At 39.5% G+C, this 16,815-nt stretch overlaps 1 long non-coding RNA gene across 1 annotated transcript; it reads right to left on the bottom strand.

Annotated features, from left to right (window-relative positions):
* Positions 1-7,970: 7,970 nt before the first annotated feature.
* On the bottom strand, positions 7,971-14,536 carry LOC144082731 (uncharacterized). The gene is made up of 3 exons (XR_013303326.1): positions 14,506-14,536; positions 10,558-10,596; positions 7,971-8,485 (listed from the first exon to the last, which is right to left on the bottom strand). It is a non-coding gene; the product is annotated as an uncharacterized LOC144082731 (long non-coding RNA).
* Positions 14,537-16,815: the final 2,279 nt, after the last annotated feature.

Genomic DNA, 16,815 nt, shown 5'->3' with positions numbered 1-16,815 from the left:
TGAACTGCTTTTATAGGTTTGATAGCGTCATTTGCTTTAATTTTGGATGGTTGTGTTTCTCAAAGGGCGTCCAGTATATGTTCAAGTTTTGCTGACTGCGACACACATTTTGCCTTGTATGAGGTATAATTTGAGAACGTGAGCAAAGTGCTTTTGCAACTTGTGTTTATAAGAAAAAGAGGTTATGTTTTGTGAATTGTGTTTGTTGTGTTAAGAAATCAAGGCTATTAAATGTGTTTACAAATCTGCTCATTTGGTTTAATGAGTTGGATTTTGGCTTTTAGCAATTAGGAAAATCTAATTATTGTTTGTATTGGCAGTTGACAACTTGATTTTTTTTAAAAATAATTGATAATTTATTTCCTCAACATGGGCAAAATTAGAAAGGCTTAACAATTCCGTGACATGACAAATAAAATAACAAACACATTTTTGGAACAGAATAAATGTCTGAAAGTGACAATTAAAAATGAAACATCCAGCACTTATTTGAATGTCTACCCATTTTTATAGCTATTTTCCTCAGCGTAGAGGGTAATCTTCAGTCTATCCCAGTTAATTTAGCATAAAATAGTTATTTACACATAAAATATAGCTAACTCTAAATCACACCTAAGATTTAGAGTATTTTTTATTCAACCTAACAGTGCCAAACACACTGCTGCAGCATTCATTTATTTGTAATGAGAGGTTAAAATGGCTGTAAAACATGTCAATAAAGGAACTTGATGACTCCTTGGCTTTATCTACTTTGATGTTCTTTTTTTGGCCGTGTGTGAAGAGTGCGCACATTCTGACGGGCAAAGGTACTGCCCACCAGAGACATTAAAGACTTCAGATGTGAGTTATTGACTGTAATAATTATTTAATCTGAATGTGGATGAATAATAATAAAAGGCATATGATAGTCACAGTAAGGCCAACAGTGTTTACTGCTTGCTCAACAGGTTCTGCAGTATAATCGTGGACATCTGTTCCTTAATTCCTATGCTTGACACAAATATATTAAACCCACTAATTTGTTTATAAGCAGAGATGGTTTACTTAGCCTGAAATTGAACTGTGAAATATGGTACTTTGGATAAATATGAGTTGATTATTTCATTCATTCATTCAGTTTCTTAACCTCTTATCCTCACAAGGGTCACGGAGGTGGTGCTGGAGCCTGGAGTCTGAAAAGCTCCAGTATTTGTATTTAATCACTAAATGCTGCTAGGAAGTGGATTTTACCCCCATTTTAGTGCATTTTTTGCCGTTTCGACATTGACGTCCATCGCTGTCTTTTCCCGGGAAAATCACCCCCCTGGCCCGGTTGTAATGTCTGAAAAGCTCCAGTATTTGTATTTAATCATTAAATGCTGCTAGGAAGTGGATTTTACCCCATTTTTGTGCATTGATTTATTGATTATTTTTTATGTGTCGCAGCTGTAGCTGCAGTCGAGGTTTTATAGCCATAAAATAGTTTTTGAGGGTTGGATTGATTCGTTGAAGGCGCTACAAGGAAATGCACGGACCGCCACTGCTATATAGGCACCAGAATCAATGGCCAGCCAATAGAGGGCCCTTTTTAATAATTAAAAAAAAACTTAACTTCACAAAGACCTGGCGATGTGGTCATAATATTAACATTTGGAAAAGGTTTGTCAACCATGACCCAAAATGTGACATCCACATAGGTGGACACCAGTTCTTAATCATTATTATTAAATAAATAGATATTGTACATCCGGTACTCGAGAGCGGCCATGTCTGGTCTACATTATCGACGATATTTGAGGGATTACTGTACTATAGCTATATTATGAATCATTCTTATCTTAAATAGTGGACTGAGAGTGAAATACATTAAAAAATGACCATTGAAGCATTGACAGATCATGTTTCCCTGCCACGGATGGCGATAGATCACCAATTCAATTTGACCATGACAAGCCGTTTGGTCACCGGACTTTTGGTCGCCGGACTTTTGGTCGCCGGACGTTTGGTCGCGGACGTTTGGTCGCCAGCACCCAAACAACGGGCGACCAAACGTCCGGCGACCAAAAGTCCGGCGACCAAAAGTCCAGCGACCAAAAGTCCGGCGACCAAAAGTCCGGCGACAAAACAAGGTAGAACAACACAGTCTACGCATCAATCAAAGCCAACAATGGCCCTGAGCAGTTTCACTGAGCGGACGTGTGAGTGTATAAGAGTTTGTATGTACATGAGTTGTCCCCTTAGGAAGGGACGTCAGTCAGGGTCTTAACAAGTTCTCCAACAAAACACAATAAAAGTATGGGAAAATTTGAGCTTTTCTTTAGCCTAATAATTAAAAGGGCATTAAATATGACTAAATAATAATTTGCAGTTTGTATTTAGGGAATTTGAGCAACAATTTTAAATGGTAATTATCAATACCTTCGGGACGACCAAACGTCCGGCGACCAAAAGTCCGGCGACCAAACGGCAATTTGACTGGGGAGTTATCAGCATTTGAATGATCGGTGCCAGACACCGAGTGAAATTGGATTGGACATCTACCGCGATCTGTGGCTGTGAATGAATTAAATGACTGCCCTATAATAGGTTAAAGAATGTGATACGACTTTATTTTATTTTACAAAGCAGACTTGCATCTGAAAGTCAAATGACAAACAATGCTCCATTCACACTTGGGGGAGGCATTAAAGCAAGGTGCAGAACTGTGTTGAGTTACATAGCATTGGGGGATTAAACCTACAGAACAATCAGATAGCCGTTTCCTCTGTTGCTCATGACTAGCAAACAGGAAAGGGCTAAATCAGAGAAGAAAATGTGTGAGACAAACCAAAACATTGGATATTGCGACAGCCAATTTATTGCTCTGAGGCCCACGTATTTTCTTTTTGTTTTCTGCAACTTTGAAAGTCAACAAACACCTTTTATTGCATGATTTCATGTGTGGGCCTTTTTTTTAGATCCTTGACTTACTAAAAAAATGAAAATGGCATCACTTAAAATGAAGATTACTATGTATTCTTACATCTAGTAACCTTGTTTGACCAATAGTTTTCACAAAGAAACAATTATCTGACAACAAGTACATTAATACTGTCTGCAATTGATTTGTTTCCCCGTAAATGAGAAATCAATTCTTCTTTTTAATAACCAACCACTCACCTTCATCTTTGTGTATACCAAAAGGTCCTTATTTTGTTTTTACTCTCAGAGCTCCTATTGAGCTTTTGCCTTTCCTTGTTTTTTAATCATTCCAATGTTTATTATGGCCCACAAGAGGAGTGATATTTGGTAGAAACAAGCCAGCAGACACCCTGACTACAAATCTAGCCTTACACTTATCTCAACCTCAAATGGAAGACCGGGCGATAATTTAAAATAAAACCTGTTTTTCATTTTAAGGTTTTTTTTCCTCCACATTTTCTTGCACCTCAACGTTTTCAACGCGATGATAAGCATAAAAGAGTGAGTAAACTCTCAAGAAGTGTAATTTGAAAAACAAATATTTATTGTTTAATATATATTTTGCAGAGTGCTGAACAAAAGGAATTAAAAGCAAAACTTTCTTTACATCTCTTAGCCAATGGGAGGCCAACGGAGTGTTGGGAGATAGTCAATAGCTAAGCAACACTACTACGACAATTTCAAACTAAAATACCGAATGCAGGAAGAATATTTACTTTTTGGGGATGTTTAATTTTATTTGACGTTTCGTGACTTGGATTGTTTTTGTATCTTAGAACAAAAGGTGGGGCGGCCGGGCGGCTAAGTGGTCAGCGCATCGGCCTTACAGCTCTGGGGTCCTGGGTACTCGGACGTTTGGTCGCCGGACGTTTGGTCGCCGGACGTTTGGTCGCCAGACGTTTGGTCGCCCGGACATCTGGTCGCCCGGACGTTTGGTCGCCCGGACGTTTGGTCGCCCGGACGTTTGGTCGCCGGACGTTTGACAACATGACAGAGTTTACTGTTGAAACCAGCTCTGAAAATTATATTCATGAGCGAGAGTTTAAAATCTAAATATCTACTGTTGAAACCAGCTCTCAAAATTATATTCACCCGGGGTGACCAAACGTCCGGCGACCAAACGTCCAGCGACCAAACGTCCGGGCGACCAAACGCCCGGGCGACCAAACGTCCGGCGACCAAACGTCCGGCGACCAAACGTCCGGCGACCAAACGTCCGGTCACGGGGGTCCTGGTTTCAAATCCAGGTCAGTCCACCTGTGTGGAGTTTGCATGTTCTCCCTGGGCTTGCGTGGGTTTTCACTGGGTACTCTGGTTTCCTCCCACATTAGACATGCATGGTAGGCTGATTGGACACTCTAAATTGCCCCTAGGTATGAGTGTGAGCGTGAATGCTTGTCCGTGTCCTTGTGCCCTACGATTGCCTGGGCATCAATTCAGGGTCCCCCGACTCTGGCCGAGGTCAGCTGGGATGGGCTCCAGCACCCACGCGACACTATGAGGATAAAGCGGTTCAGAAAATGAGATGATGAGAACAAAAGGTTTTCCGTCGAGGCTTTTTATAACCTGAAAATTTCATTTGTAAAATAATTCGTAAGCAGAGGTACCACTGTATTTAAAATGAAGTGTACATTACTACTTCAAAACAAATGTGAAAAAGGCCAGACAAGTCTCATTTTGTTCTATTCTTTTACTGTTGAGTTACTATCCCGATAAAAGACATGACTCCCTATATCACCATGAATATAATCTTCATCCTTTGCCCTTATACAACAGAGTTCCACACATAAATAAACACTGCTCAAACCACGTTTGCTCAGGAGAACAAAAGTAATTGACGTGCATGTGTACTGATAACTCAACATAACAGATGAATGCTTCCAAAGACATTTGTTGACAGATAACTCTGTATCGCTTCGAGGATGCCTGGAATTTAGCGATACTTCTGTCTGTCGGCAGGGTCAAAATGGGAAATAACTTCTTCCTTGACAGTTTTTGCTATTCTGGATGCCCCTCCAGTTTGTGCTCAACTACCCCAAAAGGGCCGAGGGATATTTTTGTGTCATGTACACCCTCAAATTTATTTTCAAGCCTGGACAGGAGCGAGAGCACTCTTGCCATTTGGATTGTCGTTGCCAATGCTCACTTAGATAAAAAAACAAAATATAAAGAAAATGCATTCATTCATCTTCCATACTGCATATCCTCGAGCTTATCCCAGCTGACTTTGGGCAAAAGGCAGACTACACACTAGACTGGTTGCCAGTCAGCCAAAGGGCACATTGAGAGATAAACAACCACACACACTGACATTTATACCGCCAGGAGTGGGAATTGAGCCAGAGCCTGCCCACACTGAAGTCAGGCAAGTGAACCTCTACGCCATCAGGTGGCTAACATAAATGCAATGGTATTTTTTTTCCCCAATCAATGTTAAATATGCATTATTTTTTTATTCATTCATCGATTTTCCACACCGCAATTATTAGCTGTCAGCCTCTCACAGACAAATTGGATTGGACTTCTTGTGCTTTCAATGGCAGTCAATTTGTTAAACGAGCTCCCATTAAAGGGCTCTCACATTAGTCAAGACAAGAATATGAGATAAACACACTGTTGTAATGTCTAGAGAAACTTAAAAAAAGAAGAATAGAACAGTATGTCCGTTTTCTCCTAGGTATGAAAAAATAAGATATTTTAAAGTTATAAGGATCACGCTTCTGTGATTATAAAAGAACATGAGAAAGACTGAAGGAGTACATACAAATATGTTTTTGTTAGATGAGAATAATATTTTTCCAAAATGTTACTTGAACAAACAGCTGCTGGACAACTTTTAACGAAAATATGTATTACATCCTTAATTGACGGTATATTTAAAATCTATAAAACTACTGTAGTCTTGCTAAAAATACTAGCCTACTATTAATCTCTCAGCCAAAGTAAGGAATGTATCTTCTCATTTTGGAGAATGAAACATAAAAACTTCATCTTGGGTAAGAAGGCTTCACTTGAAATATAGCAAGTCACTTGATAACTGGTGCACAGATGGCACGTACCAAACACAATTGCATGTCCATTATCCAGCATGGGAGCACAGATTTCTTCACAGAGCCTCTTCTGCTGGTATTTCACTAGGGAAAGATAACATAAAATGTTTTTCCCTGGGTCATACTTGTATTAATCAACAATCGACTGCAGTTTTATCTCAGTACAATCACAAAGATGCTCTACCTGTTGCGTCACAGACAAGATTCGGCACATACATCTAGAAAGCTTCGAATGTGATGGAAAACATAATTTTCTGTGATGCCAGTCAAAAAGTTCAATTCAGACATTTATTCAAACTGATTAAACCCAAAGGAAAATACTATTTGGAAGGCAATTTCTTTCCATTTTTTTTCAAAGTAAAGATATTTAATTGTTTCCTATGGATTTATATTAATATTTTGATTCCCACCTGGTGGTTTAGTGGTTCACTAACCTGCCTTTGGTGTTAGCAAGCGTGAGATCAATTTCCGCTTGGTAATAGTGTGATTGTGAGTGCAAATGGTTGCCTTTCTTTATTCTAAAAAGGCACAGTCTTGAAATACAGTCGCAATAAACCAACAATGCATTTCAGTGCAAATAGAGAAAGCTCAGAAAGATTTGTCATTATATTGGCCACTTTGTATTTTTTTCTACTGTTTCTACTTTATATTTAGTCTGGCATAGGGCAAGAGACGCGTGACAGCTCGCCAGGCTTATAAATCTCATCTCATTTTCTAAACCGCCTTATCCTTATTAGGGTCGCGGGGCTGCTGGAGCCAATCCCAGCGGTCTCCGGGCCAGAGGCGGGCGACACCCTGAATCGGTGGCCAGCTGTTCGCAGGGCACAAGGAGACGGACAATCATGCACACTCACACCCATACCTAGGGGCAATTTAGAGTGTCCAATCAGTCTACCATGCATGTTTTTGGAATGTGGGAGGAAACCGGAGTACCCGGAAGAAACCCACGTAGGCCCGGGAAGAACATGCAAACTCCACACGGATGGACATGACCTGGATTTGAACCCAGGACTGCAGAGCTGTGGGGCCGATGCACTAACCACTCGCGTGGTTTACTGAGGCGTGATTTACGGGTGTGTGTGTGTGTGCCTGTGTATGTTAAGATTCTCTCGCTACGTTTGTCCAAACTGCAACATAGAGTTGAATTTTTTTATGGTGGCCAGAAACGGCTGTCGGATCCCAATAGATTGAATTTCTTCACCTTCTCTAAGTGTGAAAACTCAATCTTTTATTTGTTAAACAACCATTTTTCAAAAGAGATTTTTATTTTAACAATTGTCTTTTCGTTCTAAACAAGCAGGTGGGACCGGCGAAGCGAATGTGACAGGAGCTTTGGGACCATTGTGTGTGTTAACACATACATTTCAGAAGCACCATGTGCTTATAAAAATAACAAGCATTGGTAATAACTCATTAGCCTCGAGGCTACTTTGGCACAGCTGAATTATTTTTTTATAGCATGGATTGATTGATATAGGTTTTGTTTTTAAATGATTTTGTATTGAACTCCACGTGTGCACGCAGCCTTAAAGTCTGATAATCACCTTTTCAGGTACTTTACTGAATTGGATAGATTGAACTTGACTAACCCACCTGTAGTCCTTTTTTGGTAAAATAAAGAAATAAAAAATAAAGGGGAAAACAGTTTTAACTCAATTTTGGCTGGTGGCTAGGAAGCCAGAAGTCATTTAATGGAAGTGATTAGCGAAGGTAGGCTTTTTCATCCATTTAGTTTCATGAAGTGGCAGCTAGCATTCAAGTTGTTTTATTTTCCCCAAATAGAGTCATATGCCCTCTGCTGGAATGCTTACCCCAGAAAACGTCATTGGTTTCAGCTATGCAGAGGCAAACTGTAGTTATTTTTATTCAGAAATACAATAGTTTTGGATCTGTGTGACTCTTGATGATTTTGGAATACTCTGTGTACAAAAAATGGAATATTGGTACTTAAAATTGTAAAATCAGGAAAGACCATTCAGAGGTATTGTGAAGAGACCTTGTGTAGTCCCGTTTTTTGGTCAACTGGGTTTGAGAAGATGGATTGAATTGATCCTGTAACTACAGTGTCAATTTAAATGGCATGGTTCAAAGGTTCGCTTTCTTGGCCAAAACACCATAGCAGGAGTCTTTATCTCTAGGGTACTGATTGGAGTGGACATCTATATTTCTATCCTTTTGAAGCCCGGCAGAGTGGATTTTGCGTAATTACACGGCAATAATCTAGCGAATCCGGTTGCTTTGCAAAATTGTCTATGGCTTAAACAAACAAAACGTTGTCATATTATAGTCACGAATGCTAAAGGGTGAGATAATCTGACAGCCAGGGTTTAAAAAAGGCCGGATTTACTGAGCAGATACATAGTGCATATGCTGTCGTAGACAAAATGTTTTTTCATATCCGTTGCACTCCTAACAGCGCACGCACAGCATTTTTCTTCTCTTCTTGAGGCCAAGGCTGACTTGAAGTGTCACAATGCTTTGTTCCCTCCAAGTTCCTGCGCAAAGAGTTTTGGTAAGTAGATGACTTTTTTTAAACTCTTAGCCAAGGTCAAACTTGTGTTCCAGGTATGAAATTTGAGGTAGGTCATTTGTTTTGCTGTCAAGTGCACCTAAATTGATGTCATCAATAATAATTGAAGGTGACTAGGGTGAAATGGTAGCTAGAGAATAAAACAATGTTTTTAGTTACTAAAATCTAAGGCATGCACTGGGCAAATTAAACTGGGAGCTACCAAACTCACGCAAAAACTATCATTTAAGACAGAGATCAAATTCCAATTTAATGTTCAAAACAAAGAAAATCCCACCGTGGAAGCTGCTGTTTAATCCTGCATTTCTTTCTCTGAAAGTATGTTATAGGTCAGTGTCCTAAACTTTTGCATGCAAATGAATCCCATCAATGTCTCAACAAGAACATTTTTCGAAGGGTAGAGATGACAACAATAAGAGAGAAGGTAATAATCTCTTCCTAGTGGATGGTTCGGTTGGAAATGATCCTCTTTAAATGTGCATGATAGTGGTGGCTCATCCTTTTTCCTATTTTATGTTGCAGATAAAAACACCCACTGCAGAGCCAGCAGGATGAACCATCTGATCATGGTGCCATTTGTCTTGAATACAACATGTTATAGAGTTTGTTGCTCAAACCAATCAGGTGTGTTCAGTGGACCTTATTGGCATCACACATAGCATTGCATCATTTATTTTCTATGACAGGCATCATGATTATCATCTATGTTTGTGAAGACGCACGCAGACAAAGAAAAATCTGTGACGTTCATTTAAAAAAACAAAATGTTAAGCTTGATGGCCAATGTAGGATGTAAGCCGATCGTAATTGCAAATAGTCGCCAGAACACTGGGTGCACCGATTTTTCTGGCCAATCACCAACTTTGAAAAGCCTGACCAGCCAATCTTGATATTTATTTTTTTGAACAAAAGCTTGCCTCTTTCAAATTCCAGTCAGTTTTCTTTTATTGTAAAACAGCCATTATGTATTAAGTTAGTTTTTTCAGTATACTTCTTTGAAAAATTAAATATTTTTCTTTACCAGCTATTAAGTTTAAAAAAAATCTGTTATGAAATTTAAAATGCAATGGATTCTTGCCAAAATAAAAAGAAAATCACAAGGTTTAAGGAAATTGATAAAATAATTTTCTGGTGTGGAAATCTACTAAATTGTACCATGTCTGTAAGTTTCAGTCTTTTTTCATCTCTTTACTTTTAATGCTGGAATAGTCTGAATGTGAGCTTTCACTAAACATATCTGACAGAAATCACTCACAAAGGAAAGACAGAGTAATTAGGCCATAAAAAGTGTCCTCTTTCCCAGAATAAATGATCACAGACGAACCAATTGTTAACATGTTAGGTTTTGTAACAGCGTTAAAATTACCTAACAATTACATATTCTTATGTCAATGAGCATGAATCTGCGTGACCAAATGCTAGAGGGATAATGGGGCTAAGTAACTCCTGACATGATTTATTTAATTCATAAAATCAGCCCCAAACAATCAGTTAACCTTTAGCCAGAAGTAACACCCAATATGTACCACCTACGCTGAATACTATGCCGTTAGGGATTTTGAAAAAAGCCCAATACATGGCATTCATGTGGCAAAAACACTTGACTTGACCACCAAATACTGTCCCGCTTGGCACAATTGTTCCCCTGGCCTCAATCTTGAGCCCCCTTTTGAATCACAATTACATATATCTTCGGTTCAAACTTGCCGACAAGAAAAACAATATGGAGACCACCAAATAGAAAATAAATAATTCATTGCATTGCTAGACAAAAAGCCTCAGAAAAACTATTCTTCCACACTGGTCACACATATACTATTATTTTTTTTCCCTTCCCTGCTAAGCCTCATTATCGACTCTCAAAGCCACCCACTCTTGCCTATGTTGGAGTACTTGTTAGGAAAAGAGAGAAAGGTGATTTTACAACCAACTGAGAGGCTCCTGAAAATAATTCAACTCACCTCCTTTTGTTTCTCACAGTTATTTGATCAAACAGCAGCATATAATGGTATCCTAAATCAATACTGAGCTTTTTACCTGTTTTGCGGCTGAGAGCATGGATTCCGCTAAGGAGGCCTGTTAAGAGATGGAGAAGACATAAAAAGATTACGAGATGGAGGAAATGAGAATTGACTGGGTAAAAATAGCAATCATATTCTTCCATAGCCTAAACAAACCCAGCGTGAGCAGTTTCAATTTGTTCGGCTTTTGTCCAGCTACTTTCTCGAATATGGCAAATTGTCATATTGTAAAGACATTTGATAGTATAGAATATCCATTCATTCATTTTCAGTACCGCTATCCAGTTTCAGGTGGTGCTGGAGCTGGAGAAAACCCACACAAGCCTGGGTAGAACATGCAAACTCCGCACAGGAAAGTGCAAACCTGGGAGTGAACCCTTGATTTTAGAAATGTAAGACCGACGTGCTAACCCAGGGTGGGCAAACTTTTTGATCCGCGGGCCACAATGGGTTCTAACATTTGGCAAAGGGGCCGGACCCGGAGCTGATGGATGGATCTGTTTGGTAACCCCACCTCATTGAATACACATCTTGACATATGCCATACGTGTGCTTTAATTTCATATGAAAATGAAGAAAAGCATTACAACAAAAGATCTGACTTTGGAATGAGTCTTAAAACACTGAAAATCAAAGGAATAAAATGTGCCTTTTTAAAAATGATCAACCATTTCTATTTTAAAGCACGGACAGTTCTGTTATCCCTCAGGATATCACCATCACTCTCCTCCTGGCTGTCTGTTTTTCCCAAAAACAATAGGAGCTGGAGATGTATTTGTCCTGCTTCTATTCAATTTGTGTCCCCGGTGGCAAAAGACAACAACGACGAGTGCAAGGATGAAACAGTGGCACAAAGTCACTCTATGGAGTGGAATTATATTTGATCAGCGCACACTATTTATTTGGAGAACGTGCGCATCACGGAGACACTTTAAATTTTAATGGAAAAAGTGTTGTTGGTCTCTTATTTTAGCCAGTGCATCAAAGTCGGGATTTAGTATTGTTGTGCCGATTCACAGAATGGCACTGAGGTGTTGTACATATATTCACCAATTTCGTTATACGCAGCTGTGTATGATGACAATAAAGGCTTTTGATGATTTGATGATGATGATAAAGCCTATGTCTGACCACTGAACAGTCTGTTAACTTGGATCTGTGGCTGACTTTGTTGATGTTCATGATGCTGAAGGTCTGTTCACACATAGGTCGAGCTAAACAACATAGCATCTTCTGCGCTGTCCGCCGGAGCCTTGGAAACGCGGCTTCATTGATTGAAGCATAGAAGTCATTTAGTTTCAGAGAGTTCAACTTCTATTTTAAGACAGGGTCAGACTGAAGGCCGATCAGTTCGAGCTGCAACTCCACTGGAGCAGTTTTGGGGTCTTGTGATAGAGGACAGGCCAGCAACTGAAGTGACTTGTCAATTTTGTCGAAATCCGAGCTTCCCATTTTCGATGACAGCAGACACGCGGTCAAACAATTCGTCTCCCCGTGTTTGTCCTTTCAGAGACTCCATTGACAAAAACTCCTCCGTTATTTCAAAAGTGTCATTGATACCTCGGATAAAAATGAGAAGCTGAGCAATAACTTACGAAACACCTGCTGTCTCCATCATACCATACATTCTTTTAAAAACTCGCCCTCAGACAGTGTTTTTCTGGCCTTTACTATTTTGAATGAAAGCATAAAACTGACCTTGGTACTTGACTGTTGAATGTTAAACTTTGTTGAGCCTTTAAATTAGCTGTCAACTTCAGAGCAGCAGCTTCCCTTTCTTTTGTTGGCAGCTTCCTAGTATAGTTAGCATGCTTTGTGGCAAAGTGCCGGCTAATATAATACTCTTTAAAAAACGCCAATTTCTTGGCATATTAGGCAAACAGCAGATGATCGGTATTCAGTGAAAAAATATTTCGTTGTCCACTACGCATTGAACACTAGACATTTTATGTCCACTTTCCTTTTCTTATGTCCACTCATCTTTAAAGAGGGGCATGGGTCAAGAAGGGTCAAAGGGTAAAGTACGTTTCACCTCAACAAAGCCAATGTATCTACAGTGTCATCTAGTGGAAAACCTTAGAATTGCTGGGGAAATAAAAATTAACAAGGTTAATTCATTTAATATTATCAAATTCGGCGGACCGGATTAAAACATTTAACGGGCCGCATGTGGCCCCCGGGCCGTAGTTTTGCCATCACTGTGGTAACCCCTCGACCACCTCAGTGAACAACAGATAAGTCCAAAAAAACAAAAGTGAACTGAAACGTTTATTATGTACTACATAGATGTTCACATTCAGTTTAAAACAAAACCACCTGCCGAGTCAATGAGATAATCCTATCATTATCTTGATACTTAGCGAGAGAAACCATCAGGGTACAAAATTTGAAAAATATATAAATAAAAAAACATCCCACTTGTATGAAGGATCATATAGCTAATGTCTGATATCTAATGGCCTTAGTCAAAAGCCCCTGCTATGACCATGTTGATAAATGATCTATATCACACCACTGTGCTGGTAGGCTCAATAGGAGCCATTTGTCAGAACAGTGCCCTGTGGTTTTTGTGTCAATACTGGACTCGAAGCAGGATTTGGATGCAGAATTTTCTCAACAAACAAAAGCAATGTTTTGATCCAAACATGTCAGTATCCTTAAACACCGAAAAACAGAGGAAGAAAACAACTTAAACCTAAAACGCACTGTCACCGAGGAGTACAAAAACAATGTCCAAAAACAAAATTATGTATTAGCAAATAGACTAGAAATGGGTAGCGCTATAATGATGGCTCGGGCGAAGTCAAGTCTCGGTGCATGTAGAACTTTTAGCCACGTGACCAGTTTGGCTGCTGAATCGCTTGCCAAAAGAGCTGTCAAATTGTCCAGAGTAGATAAATTAGCACATCTGCCAGCAACCAATGGGATGAATCGTATCAAAACTACAACTTCTGATGCAAAATTCCCAATGTTGAGCCAAATGGGACCCATTCTATAAAAAAACGTAATGAATTTCTTTTCATTTTTCTTCCTGCAATTATCTCTTTGACCTATTAGAATTACGAGCTATTTGAGGTTGACTTAAAAAAAAAATCAGCAAAAAAAATGTTGCATTCTCCAGTTCGCTCTCTTTTCCACGCCTTACAAGAGTTTTGTAAAAGCACGGAAAATTGCCTTACGTGGGCAAAATCGTCTAAAGCCCAAATCTTTAGGGATTCTTTTTTCCTAGATTAGAAATTTATGATGGAAAATTAAAATCTAAATGTCAGTCTTCAATACAAGTACATAAACAACAATGCCCAGCAACAATTTTACTCTGATTTTAACTTTGTTTAGCACATTTATTGAAAAACATACATTTAGAATATATTCAATCATAAATAATACAATCATTTTAGAGGACACAAAATTAGTTTGTCAATTAACAATGTTGCTTGCATTAATATTTACATCAGCTGACACCTTCAGCCAATAGATTAACAGGTGGGAACAGTTGGTGATCTGGTACATTGAGTAAAGCAAGCGCTCTGAAATGAGGAGGCTAGCTAAGCTAGGCTAACATCTCCAAAACAACTCCCCAAACAGGACAGACCTCACCACAGTCTGACGTTTTTTTCAGTTTGGTTATTTTGGGTCAATTTTTTTTCATTTGATCATTTTCATCGGCATTGCATCTAACGCTTATTTCTTTAACATATTCTTCTCCTTCTTCTTGGAATCGTTTCCTGACGACCTTTGTGGTCTAGATTCTTCATAGTGGGCAAACAAATCAACAATGTTGTTACGATCGCGCCGAGACGTCGTGGCGCGATCGGAGGGATTTGGACCCAGTAGCGGGGAAGCAAGAGGGGATGAGACGAACTGTGCTCATGACAGTAACTTTAATGACTCAAAAGGCTTTACAAAATAACAAGGACTTGTACATCCCCAAACGAAACAAAACCAGAGCATGGAGAAACAGTACCTCTGCAGCGATGTATGCAGTGTCACGCAGGACGATCCAATGCTGACTACCACTTCCGTGGTGCTTAAATATGCACATCAGGAAGTAATCAAGGATCACTTGCAGCTGCTCTAGCCTAACGGCAAGCCAGGATGGACAAACGAGCTGCTCCTAACAAATATATTTTGGTCTGAGGCCATTAAGTGTGTTGTAAACAGTGTAGCAATTTCAGAACTGGTGTAATATGGTCCAGGTACTTTGTAAACACTCTGGGAGCAGTATTCTGTATTAGCCACAGCCATGGGGGGTGCTGGAGCCTATCCCAGCCTACTTCGGCCACCAGGCAGGGGACACCCTGATTCAGTGGCCAGCCAATCGCAGGGCACAAGGAGATGGACAACTATTCACTCTCACACTCATACCTAAGTGCAATTTAGAGTGTCCAACTAGCCTACCATGCATGTCTTTGGAATGTGGAAGAAAACCGGTATACCCTGAGAAAATCCACTCAGACCCGGGGAGAACATGCACATATATAATTCTGTATGCATGCAAAAGCGGGGTTTAAATAAAGCAATATGTGGAGCTTTTCCTCTCCATAGATATTCAAAATAGCGGACCTAATTATGTCATCAAAAAATAAGGCCTTACCTTTTCTTCTTCTATCTCCATTTTGGCGTGATCGCATAAAGTTAAATTGCTTTGGATTACGGTACATATTTGCCTAATCAGATCGCACTCATTCTCATGCTTCAGATTGACTTGTTATACTTACCTATGTATATTCCCACTTTGTGATTTGGCGCATTGTATGGATGGAAGGGTATTATTTTACAGATTCAAAATTACATGGCATGACTAATTACCCAATGAATACTTTTAAATCATACCAAGACTGGACTATACCAAGAATGATTATTATCAAAAGGGCACAAGAGGTGTTTAATAGACTTTAAAAGCACTTTCATAAAGATACAGAGTATAAATGCACATTCAAAAGATGATGAAAAATTTCCGACATGTTGGGATTAAATCCCCTTTGGAAGAGTTATTGGCTTTTTCTTGAGAACACAATGTCAGTGTGTTTCTGTGGACAGTGGGAACATATTTTATTGTCTGAGCAGAAAATAGCATAAGAAAGCAAGGTAGACTAGACTGTAGGTGGGCGGGGAGGTGCAAGAGCATAGTGAAAGGCTTTGAGGATGCAAGGATGAACGCGGGGGCAGAGATAACCACAAGGGAGACGGAAAGAAAAGAGGTGAGGCGCATCTTGGGTGTCTGCTCACATGAAGAATATTGACGTCTCTTGGGTTATTGGCTGTAAAGCCACATCAGTGTTCAATAGCTACACTGTTATAACATCACTCACAGTAATTTCACACTGCGATTAGATTGAAACTTATTAACTGTACAAGTCTGGTTGTCTTTTACATGACACATTCCATGAATTATTCCCCTACTATTGTATGGATTTTTACAAATAGTCATAAACATTGGTAGAGTTAGGTAGTCGTTATCTTTGTACAGCAGCAGAATTGCAGAGACATAGAACATAGAATATAGTCAAAAGAGAGATGGCCCACCTGGACAAGGTAAATTAAGCTGGCGTTCATCAGCATGCCTCGCAACCGATCACTCTTGCTGACAGGGAAAGATGGACGTGTACATGGCTGATAAAGGGTGGTCCCACTCTGGCCTGTTATCACTCAATGAAGATGGATTGCACCATTTAACTAACTCAGCACAGACATCAACACACACACAAACACATACACACACACTCATGCACACGTACACACAAGCACACACACAAGCTCACACACACACAAAAACTAATTTGATTGATCACTAGACTCCTGACAACTCTTCAGAGAATTTGATCTTGCCACCAATACAGAAAATTTGACAACTCATAATCCTAAAATAAATTAGAAATGCTACTTTGAAGTTAAAAATGCTGTAGCACGCTTCAAAAAATCATTGTCAAGAAACCACAGCATGCTTGGGAAGTCTGTTTGCATGTTTTCTAGGTTTGGTCAAGTTGACGGTGCAAACAAGGAGTTATTGTGGCGGTAATTTGTGTAGCCAGTAAAGATAGCATTTCCCAATATGACGCTTCTCTGAGATTGATAGGGATAAGGTTTGATTAATATTCTTTGCTTAATAAATGTGTTTTGCTTCATGTTTATATTTTCAATTTATCACACAGACGATGCCACGCCTCAGCGCTCCGACCCACAGTCTCTAATCATTCTCCTCCACTCTTCACCTGAATATAGATCTCCTGTTCTTTTCTGCAAGAAAGTGAGCAAAACTTTAAGCAAATCTCCA

This window comes from Stigmatopora argus, chromosome 9 (genome assembly GCF_051989625.1).
Source record: "Stigmatopora argus isolate UIUO_Sarg chromosome 9, RoL_Sarg_1.0, whole genome shotgun sequence".
Taxonomy (NCBI): Eukaryota; Metazoa; Chordata; class Actinopteri; order Syngnathiformes; family Syngnathidae; genus Stigmatopora; species Stigmatopora argus.
Note: the sequence above shows the minus strand (reverse complement) of the source record. Positions and strands in the feature narration are given on the sequence as shown.